Source organism: Rana temporaria, chromosome 8 (genome assembly GCF_905171775.1).
Source record: "Rana temporaria chromosome 8, aRanTem1.1, whole genome shotgun sequence".
Lineage (NCBI taxonomy): Eukaryota > Metazoa > Chordata > Amphibia > Anura > Ranidae > Rana > Rana temporaria.
The window spans coordinates 186,034,768-186,044,465 of NC_053496.1; the positions used below are offsets into that span (position 1 = coordinate 186,034,768).

Genomic DNA, 9,698 nt, shown 5'->3' on the forward strand with positions numbered 1-9,698 from the left:
GTTCTTGGCTACTGATAATGTCAAAGAGAGGGCGAAGATAGATGTTGAAAAGCACCGGTGACAGGGGGGATCCTTGGGGGACTCCACATGACACCGTGCGCCTTTCTGACGTGAAGGCACCCAATTTGACTGTTTGTGATCGGTTTTCCAGAAAGGAAGAAAACCATGGTAAATCTCCTTCTGCGACTCCTGCTACCGAAGCTAGTCGCATCAGTAGCAGTTTGTGATCTACCGTGTCAAAGGCTGCGCTTAGGTCCAGCAGAATCAGGAGACAAGATTCTCCTTCGTCTGCGGCCTCGACCCATATTTTAAGTAAGGCCGTTTCTGTCCCGTGTCCAGGACGGAAGCCTGATTGTAATGGATCCAGTAGGTTATGGGTATCTAGATGCTGTTGCACCACTACTTTCTCCATTATCTTAGAGAGAACGTTTAGGCCTGTTATGGGACGGCGGTGAATTGGGTCCTTGGGATCCAGGTTCGGTTTTTTCAGGATGGGCTGGATTGTGCCCTCTTTCAGCATGGATGGCACTATGCCTTCCTTAAAAGACTGGTTTATAAGCTGTGTGATGGGTGGTGCCAGGATGTCGGCACAATCCTTCAACAGTTTAGTGGGGATGATATCATTGGGCGATGTGCTGTTCCGCAAGGCACCGATGATATTTTTTGTGGTATCGCTGGAAATAGGTTCCAGAGTGAACTTTGTTGATTGCAGAAAGTTTCTGCGGGAATTTTGTGGCTGATTGACAGCCGGATTAAGGTGGGTAACGTTTTGCAGAATACTTTCCCGGATTCTTTCAATTTTGCTAATGAAGAAATCTGATAGTTCATTACAGAACTCTTGGGTGTCTGAGTTGGGGATTTCAAGACATCCCGGATTCATGGTCTGGGTGACCATTTTGAATAGTTCGCGGGGGCGATTTAGGGAACTGTTAATCGCCATAGAAAAATGATGTTTCTTGGCTTTGAAGATTTCTTTATGATATCGTGTTGTTATTGCCTTGTAGATGATGAGGTTATCCTCTGCAGGGTTTCTTTTCGAGGCGGCTTCCGCCCTCCTGCGCTCTTGCTTCAGAAGCGATAGCTGGTTGTTAAACCAGCCAGACTTTTTCCTCCGGCTGCCGAATTTGCGTTTCGGTGCTACTAAGTCGGCTGAGTGTAGCAAGGCTGCGTTTATGGCGTCCAGTGTATCTGCGGCTGTTTGCTGAGGCTGGATTGTTTTGATTCTGTTTCTCAAGGTAGATTTGAAGAGTTCCGAATGGAGCTTCTTCTGAGACCTAGCCCAGTGTATTGTCACCGGTTTGGGTGCTTTTGACACTGGGGGGATTTTGGAGATTGTGAACTTGATTGCATGGTGGTCTGTCCATGGCAATGGTTCATTTTCTAAAATGCTTATTTCCAGATTTTGTCTGAAAATTAGGTCAAGTGTGTGACCTGAAGCATGTGTGGGCCCGCATATAAGTTGCTGTAGTCCTAATCCATCCAGGTGATCGATGCAGGCGTCCGCAATGGGATCCTGTGCGGAGTTAGCCCACATCATCTCCACATGTCAGAGTGTTCAATCACTTTATGTTCCCGACCCTCAACTCCACCTACCTGATGATGGTGGGGGGTGGTGTGACCTTCCTGTGTGGAATCCCGGGAATACAGATGAGGGGGAGATCTCTCTGGTGGGTTCCTGGTATTAGGTGGCTCCATCATATCCTTGTGTCCTTCAGAAAACTCCTCCATCACTCCATACTCCTCATCCTCCTCTTTATACTCTTTTTTAACATCAATAATAATATAATCTCTGAGGATTCCACTCTAAGTAAATAAAACATTAATTTTAACAAAGGGTCTTGTGTATAAATCATAACTACCAATAGTTTTCAATCTCTTACCTGATGATGGTGGGGGATGGTGTGACCTTCCTGTGTGGAATCCTGGGAATACAGAGGACGGGGACATCTCTCTGGTGGGTTCCCATTACTGGATCCATCTGTAGGAAACACACACACTGACTGAATACATTGTTTCTATGTGTTTATCAGATGATGGGGGATCTAGGTGGATCCTCCGTACTGCTCTCTCCTTTACAATAAAGTCTCCTCTTACCCGGTGATGTGAGGGGCGGCTGATTGTCCATCATGACGTCCTTGTAGAGATCCTTCTGTCCTTCTAAATACTCCTACATAGGGAAATAGACAACGACACCACTTAGGAACCTGATACTTATCATGATACAGTCACCATCAAGACACATCCCTTGTCCGTTACTGAATAATGTCCCAGAATTCCCAGAATCCTCCTCACCTCTCCTGTCAGCAGCTCCATCATCTTCTTGGTGACTTCTAGAATCTTCTCCATGTTGTGTCTCTCAGGTTTTAGGGAGTCACATGGAGGCACTGTGATGGTCATATGATCACCTGACTTCACAAGAGGAAATCTCTGTATTGGGGAACCAATAGGAATATCATGTTAGAATCCCAGGCACTGCGCTGACAAGCCATTCACCTCTGCAGCTAGAGGTTCGGATCCCGGTCTCGGCTTCATGTGAATTGAGTTTGGTGGTCTCAGCCCAGCTCCCGGTGGGTGTGCTATGCAAGGTAAGCCTGTGCTTAGTACGCCCACCCCCCTCCCACAAAAACCACCACACCTACACACGCACTCTAAATTGGGTTAACACACTCACATTGACCACGCGGTCTCTAAAAGAGAGGCGAAGGACTAATGGGGCTGGTTGAGCGGGCTAATCCTCTCACTCCCTTATAGGGAGTCCCTCTGCCCCGTTGGGCTTCAAAGCGGAGCAGGTAGGGCGGGCTGTGTGGGAGGACCCCCTCACACACCCGCCATTGCCACCCGGGGCATGGAGAAAGGTGGCAGATTGCCTCTGGGGGAGGCCTGCCTACTCCCAACTCCTGCAGTCTGGCTCCTCTCTCGAGTACACGCACAAAAATACACTTTAAAAAAAAAAAAAAAAAAAAAAAAAAGAATCCCAGAATCCTCCTTACCTCTCCGGTCAGGTCTGTATTATTAATAGAGATAAGAGTGATGTCATGTGACCTCCCAGAATCCTCCTCACCTCTCCGGTCAGGTCTGTGTTTTATTAATAGAGATAAGAGTGATGTCATGTGACCTCCCAGAATCCTCCTCACCTCTCCGGTCAGGTATGTGTTTTATTAATAGAGATAAGAGTGATGTCATGTGACCTCCCAGAATCCTCCTCACCCCTCCGGTCAGGTCTGTGTTTTATTAATAGAGATAAGAGTGATGTCGTGTGACCTCCCAGGATCCTCCTCACCTCTCCGGTCAGGTCTGTGTTTTATTAATAGAGATAAGAGTGATGTCTTGTGACCTCCCAGAATCTTCCTCACCTCTCCGGTCAGGTCTGTGTTTTATTAATAGAGATAAGAGTGATGTCGTGTGACCTCCCAGAATCCTCCTCACCCCTCCGGTCAGGTCTGTGTTTTATTAATAGAGATAAGAGTGATGTCGTGTGACCTCCCAGAATCCTCCTCACCTCTCCGGTCAGGTCTATGTTTTATTAATAGAGATAAGAGTGATGTCATGTGACCTCCCAGGATCCTCCTCACCTCTCCGGTCAGGTCTGTGTTTTATTAATAGAGATAAGAGTGATGTCATGTGACCTCCCAGAATCTTCCTCACCTCTCCGGTCAGGTCTGTGTATTATTAATAGAGATAAGAGTGATGTCATGTGACCTCCCAGAATCCTCCTCACCTCTCCAGTCAGCAGGTAGATGATCTCCAGGGTGAGGTTTAGTATCCTCTCAGTTACGTGACTCAAGTCCTCCTCCATCCTCATTGGTCATGTGATCTATATAGGAATCCCTGTAGACCAATAATTGATAAGAGAGAATGATCTGGACTGTACTGGTTGTACAATATTAGGATGGGGGTGTATGGGGGATACTGTGAGGGTTTCTATCACATAAGAACGGCCCCCCAGTGGGATTACACACAGAGGAACATTCAGTTTAGGGTTTGCTATTGTTTTTCAGTCCAAGAACCTCTTACCCTTTGGCCTGCCGAATCAAAAAGTACATTTTTTTATGTAGAGTCTGTTTTATTTTTTATTTGCTTTTGATCCACCAGCAAGTAAAGTTGAATATGATTCCCCTTATATATAAATGCCCAATCCTCCCTAGTAATAAAAGTCATATGATCTGTTAGTATAGAAAGATGAGGTGGGAAAGGTGACACATCACCGAAATGAAGAGAATGTTGTGGCCCCGTAAGTGGGGGAGATGTTCTGAACCTGAAGGGGTTAATCTAGGTCTCCACACTATATATGTGTGTATTATCATCTGCTGGAGATAAAAGACGTCACAGTGACTATGGAGGAAGAGGACGGACACGACTGGGTGTAAATAGAAAATAAGATCTTATTACCTCCTCTGCTACCTCTTCCAGCAAATGTCTCCTCTCTACTTCTTCCCAACTCACCTCTCACTCGGAACTTCCTGTCTGTACCTGACATCACTTCCTGTCGGGAAATAAGCAAAATCACCATCTTGTGGAGCTCAGACAAACAGCCGCGAAAAACGTCTCGTAATGTGAACACGGCCTTGTGCTGTGTGTGTATGTACTGTATATCCTTATAGATGGGTTTATCTCCACTCCCACCAAGGGGGGAGAGAAATATATTACTGATTGGGATGAGGGATTTTGGCAACAAAACTGAGCATGTATTTAGTCAAAATTAGGTCTGAATATTTCTATGAGGTACTTCTTAGGGGAAATTTGCTTGTAAGAACCTCTCTACCTTGATGAAAAGCTTCCCATGTGGTCTTGCAAGCCATGTGACGCCCCCATTCTTCCAGAGGAGGTTCAGGCAATGGTGGAATGGGTGATCTTGGTCACCTCTCACTATCCTTATCAGATGTACCCAGCAGCAATAAGTCTACCTCTGCTGCAGCAGAGCAGTCAGGCAGATTTGGCTCTATACCACAATACATGATTTTTCATTTCATACTTACCTGGCAGGGGAGACACCATGATCATGAAGGTGGTTCTGCCAGGGCGAGGCTTGGCCATTGCACTCTGGCTGTGCTGATTGTGGTGTATTCCCTTCTCGGCCTTTTGGCTAGGATCGAGTGTGATATCTGTTCTTATCAGTTGCCAGCGGAGCGCTGAAGCACCTCCTACATGGGGAGGGTGGAAGCAATCCAATGACGTCATTGCACCTGGAAGGATGGTTTCAGCAGGGACTACGCCGTGCTGCCCGACAGATACTGGGGGCCGGCCCATGGTCGAGTCTGAGCCATCTGGAAGGGTGCTCCTGGTGAGGATGGGTGCTGCGCTTGGTCTTGGTCTTTTTGCCGAGTTCTAGTCTGGCCTTCTGGCTGGCTGGTGTAAGTGCTATCTCTGTCAGCGATCCGGTTGGAAGAGCTGGTAATGCCCTGGGATAAGACGGGGTAGGACCATGCAAATCCGCCAGGTTGACGGAGGGTCTGGAAGGGCTAGTATTGGTGGAGGCTGCTACCTGAGAGGCAGTTCTCCCTAAGAAAACCTTAAAGGACTCTCTAGCTGGCAGGGGTGGAGGGCTGCACTGGCCGGTCAGGGGGTTGGATTTGGAACGAAAAGCCTATGGTGCATGTGCCCCTGGAGTGGCAGTCCAGGGGTATCTGAAGATCCTGGCCGGAGGGCCTGGTCATTGTATACCACAACGACCACTTCTTCACTCTCCTCTCCACTATCCCTTCCCCCACTTTATTTTATTTATTCCCTATGTTTGTCACCTTTTTGTCTTTTTTTGTTGTGCACGTTTTGTGTCACTGTGTGATCAGTATGGTGCGGGTCCTCGGGCCAGCCCTGAACGTCTTGGGAGTGGGTGGACATGGCCTTCTAGCTTAGTTCACCTGCTCTCATGGGGTCTCCCTTCGGGGGAGCCCCACCTAGTACTGGGAGGGTTCTGTTTCGGCAGTCCCGCCGAGGAAGTTGGATCCGTGTCGGCTTCGGTTGCTCGGACCACAGTACCCCAGTCCCCGTCTGGAGCCTAACGCCCCGGGGGATCAGGGTTTGGGTCCCTCTTCACAGGAGGACCACTTGACGTTGCACCCGTCTGCACGTTTTTGTGAACACTCTTTATGTGTGTGCACATTTTTTCTGCACCGTGTGGAGTTTTTGGGTGTGTTCACACGCCATAGGCTTTTCAAAAAAAAAAAAGTATGTCCCCACCTCTTGCACATGAATGAAGGAAGAACCCCAGCAGAGAAGGAAAAGTAGTAATAGCACCTGATCCCCAGGATTTGGTGGGGTTTTAGCCAGGTATGAGAGGAATTAACCTTCACCGGGGGAGGATAAAGCGGAGACAAAAGACCCCAGCTTGGAAACAAAAGGTTGCCAGGGTCTAGGTTGTATGCAATTATACGGAGATGAAATGCTAAAGTGACTCTAATGCCGTGTACACACGATTGGAAATTCCAACAAGAAAAGTCAGATGTGAGCTTTTGGTCGAAAATTCCGACCGTGTGTATGCTCCATCAGACTTTTGCTTCTGGAATTGCCGCCAACAAAAGATTGAGAGCTGGTTCTCTATTTTTCCGACGGAAAAAGTTCCTATCGGAAATTCCGATCGTCTGTATGCAATTCCGACGTGCAAAAAAAAACATGTGTAGCACTACCGCGAAGGAGCTGCTGGATTGTTTTGGGCGGCATGTTACCTCTATTTCTTACCCGTATCAGATGAAGCTTATTTTTCTTTGCTTTATTTACCAAACGTGGTAAAAGAATAAAAGTAGTAGCTGAAGAGGTGGAAGGGTAATAGGTAGTAGGTACAGGTGTATAACTTTTGTTCGGAAACACTTTTGCTTCCAGCAACATAGCTTTCATCACCACTCTAGCCAGAGTGGGTTCTTTGCACCTGGATAGGCCTCTCTCACTAACCTAGCAGCCAGGATGTCACACGGAAACTTGGTAAAGTCTCTGCCACAGACCTTCCCAAAGATGGAGATATAGTCGGTCCAGAATCCTCTCAGCACAGGATTAGGCACCCAGATCTCTCTTAAATAAATTCTTGTGAACTCAGAACTGACAGGCGACCATCACTCAGCGTCTCAGTAATATTGTGTCCTTCGAAGTTCAATGCCTCTCCTGAGATACCAGCCTCGTGCTCGGTGCTCTCCAAGACAGGTTCTTTATCGAGTGGCTTCCTCCCTCAGGACGGACAGCACGGGACCACTCTGCAAGCGTAGACCCAGTCTGACTACCAGGCCTACTTAGTAGATCACAACCCCGGGCCAACGTGTAAGGAACACTTGAACATGCACCCCCGGCCAGGAGGGCCACACACGGTGGGTGGTGGGACGACAGACCAGGATCTGCGACGACCCCGAACTAATGACGTCTGTCCCTTAAAGCGGGAGTTCACCCATTTCTGTTTTTTTTCCTCTTTTCCCCATAGCTGGATGCTCGTTTTGTCTAGGGGAATCGGCTATTTGTTTTAAAATATGAGCAGTACTTACCGTTTTCGAGATGCATCCTCTCCGTCGCTTCCGGGTATGGGTCTTCGGGAGCGGGCGTTCCTTCTTGATTGACAGTCTTCCGAGAGGCTTCCGACGGTCGCATCCATCGCGTCACTAGTAGCCGAAAGAAGCCGAACGTCGGTGCGGCTCTATACTGCGCCTGCGCACCGACGTTCGGCTTCTTTCGGAAAATCGTGACGCGATGGATGCGACCGTCGGAAGCCTCTCGGAAGACTGTCAATCAAGAAGGAACCCCAGTCCCGCAGCCCATACCCAGAAGCGGCGGAGAAGATGCATCTCGTAAACGGTAAGTACAGCTCATATTTTAAAACAAATATCCGATTCCCCTAGACAAAACAAGCATCCATCTAAGGGGAAAATGTGTTCTCCATGGGTGAACCTCCGCTTTAAGTACTCCTCCCCATCTCAGTGGGCTGATCAACTCCCTCTGATTGGCTTGCTGAAGGGGAACACCCAAAACACCTTGACCTGACTGCTGCCACCCTCGGCCTGGAATGATAACATCACCCCAGACAACAATAGTGGTCACTCACAGTACAGCCATGGCTGGAACAGAGGCCCAAATTTAGTGAAAAATCATACAGTCTGAGTCTAACTAACTCTCAGACTACCCTCTAAATTTAAAGCAGCGCCGGCTAGAAAGTAGCAGGCCCCTATACATGCATGGCTCTGAATCAATTCGAAGCATGCTCGGAATCATTGAACTTAATTTTTCTCAGCTCGTTGTAGTGTTGTACGTCACGGTCAGAATTTTGTGTGACCGTGTGTATGCAACACAAGTTTGAGCCAGCATTCCTGTCGGAAAAAAATCCAAGTTTTTCTTGTCGGATTTTCCGATTGTGTGTACGTGGCATAAAACATATCCTACTTCACCAAAAAGAATTCATAGGTATCTACGACTTAATAGCCCTGTAATCTATTTTTCACAAAATAATTTCTTACTGTGATTTTCTGCCTCTTGGCAACCACCCCCATGAGCGCCTGCATCTCTCCCTTGTGTATCATTTGTTTGGAATGAGCAGCATGCATTATTTGCTGTTATGCCTTCTGCTCAATGCACACTACAAATCACATGCGTTGTCCCTAGTCCATCCCAGAAGTGAGCAAGAGAGGATGGCTATGTTCCCACATACAGTAGGACCATAAAAAACAACATAGCCACCCTCTGTCACAGCCATTCTAAACCAGGGTTCCATGGAACGCTGGGGTTCAACCAGGGGTTCCTAGGGTTTCCTTGAGCTATGGCTGATTGATCTCCTATCTGATAATGCCTGTATAGTTTCAAGACTAACCCCACATTGCAGGGATTGAGGTTTAGTATCTTCTCAGTCATGTGACTCCAGTCTTCCTCCATCCTTACTGGACCTCCAAAGGTTGTTTGGGGTTCCTTGATCTATGTCTGATTGACTTCCTAGTCTGATAATGCCTGTATATTTAAGGACCAACTTTACTTGGCTGGGGTTGAGGTTTAGCATCTTCTCAGTCATGTGACTCTGGTCCTCCTCCATCCTCACTGAACCTCCAGAGGTTGCTAGGGGTTCCTTGAGCTATGGCTGATTGACCTTCTATCTGATAATGCCTGTATATTTCAGGACCAACTCGACTTGGAAGAAGTTGAGGTTTAGTAAATTCTCAGTGTCGTATAGACTGGTGAAGAGTCAGTCAGGTAGACTGGGGAAGAGTCAGTTGGTAGACTGGTGAAGTCAGTCAGGTAGACTGGTGAAGAGTCGGTCATGTAGACTGGTGAAGAGTCGGTCATGTAGACTGGTGAAGAGTCGGTCATGTAGACTGGTGAAGAGTCGGTCATGTAGACTGGTGAAGAGTCGGTCATGTAGACTGGTGAAGAGTCGGTCATGTAGACTGGGGAAGAGTCAGTCGGGTAGACTGGTGAAGAGTCAGTCGGGTAGACTGGTGAAGAGTCAGTCATGTAGACTGGTGAAGTGTTAGTCTGGTAGACTGGTGAAGAGTCAGTCATGTAGACTGGTGAAGTGTTAGTCTGGTAGACTGGTGAAGAGTCAGTCGGGTAGACTGGTGAAGAGTCAGTCGGGTTGACTGGTGAAGAGTCAGTCATGTAGACTGGGGAAGAGTCAGTCGGGTAGACTGGGGAAGAGTCAGTCGGGTAGACTGGGGAAGAGTCAGTCGGGTAGACTGGGGAAGAGTCAGTCGGGGAGACTGGGGAAGAGTCAGTCGGGTAGACTGGTGAAGAGTCAGGCC

At 47.9% G+C, this 9,698-nt stretch overlaps 1 non-coding gene across 1 annotated transcript; it reads left to right on the forward strand.

Moving 5' to 3' along the window:
• The first annotated feature begins 4,968 nt into the window (after nt 1-4,968).
• LOC120912469 lies at nt 4,969-5,139 on the forward strand. Its single transcript, XR_005743070.1, has one exon. It is a non-coding gene; the product is annotated as a U1 spliceosomal RNA (small nuclear RNA).
• Nucleotides 5,140-9,698: the final 4,559 nt, after the last annotated feature.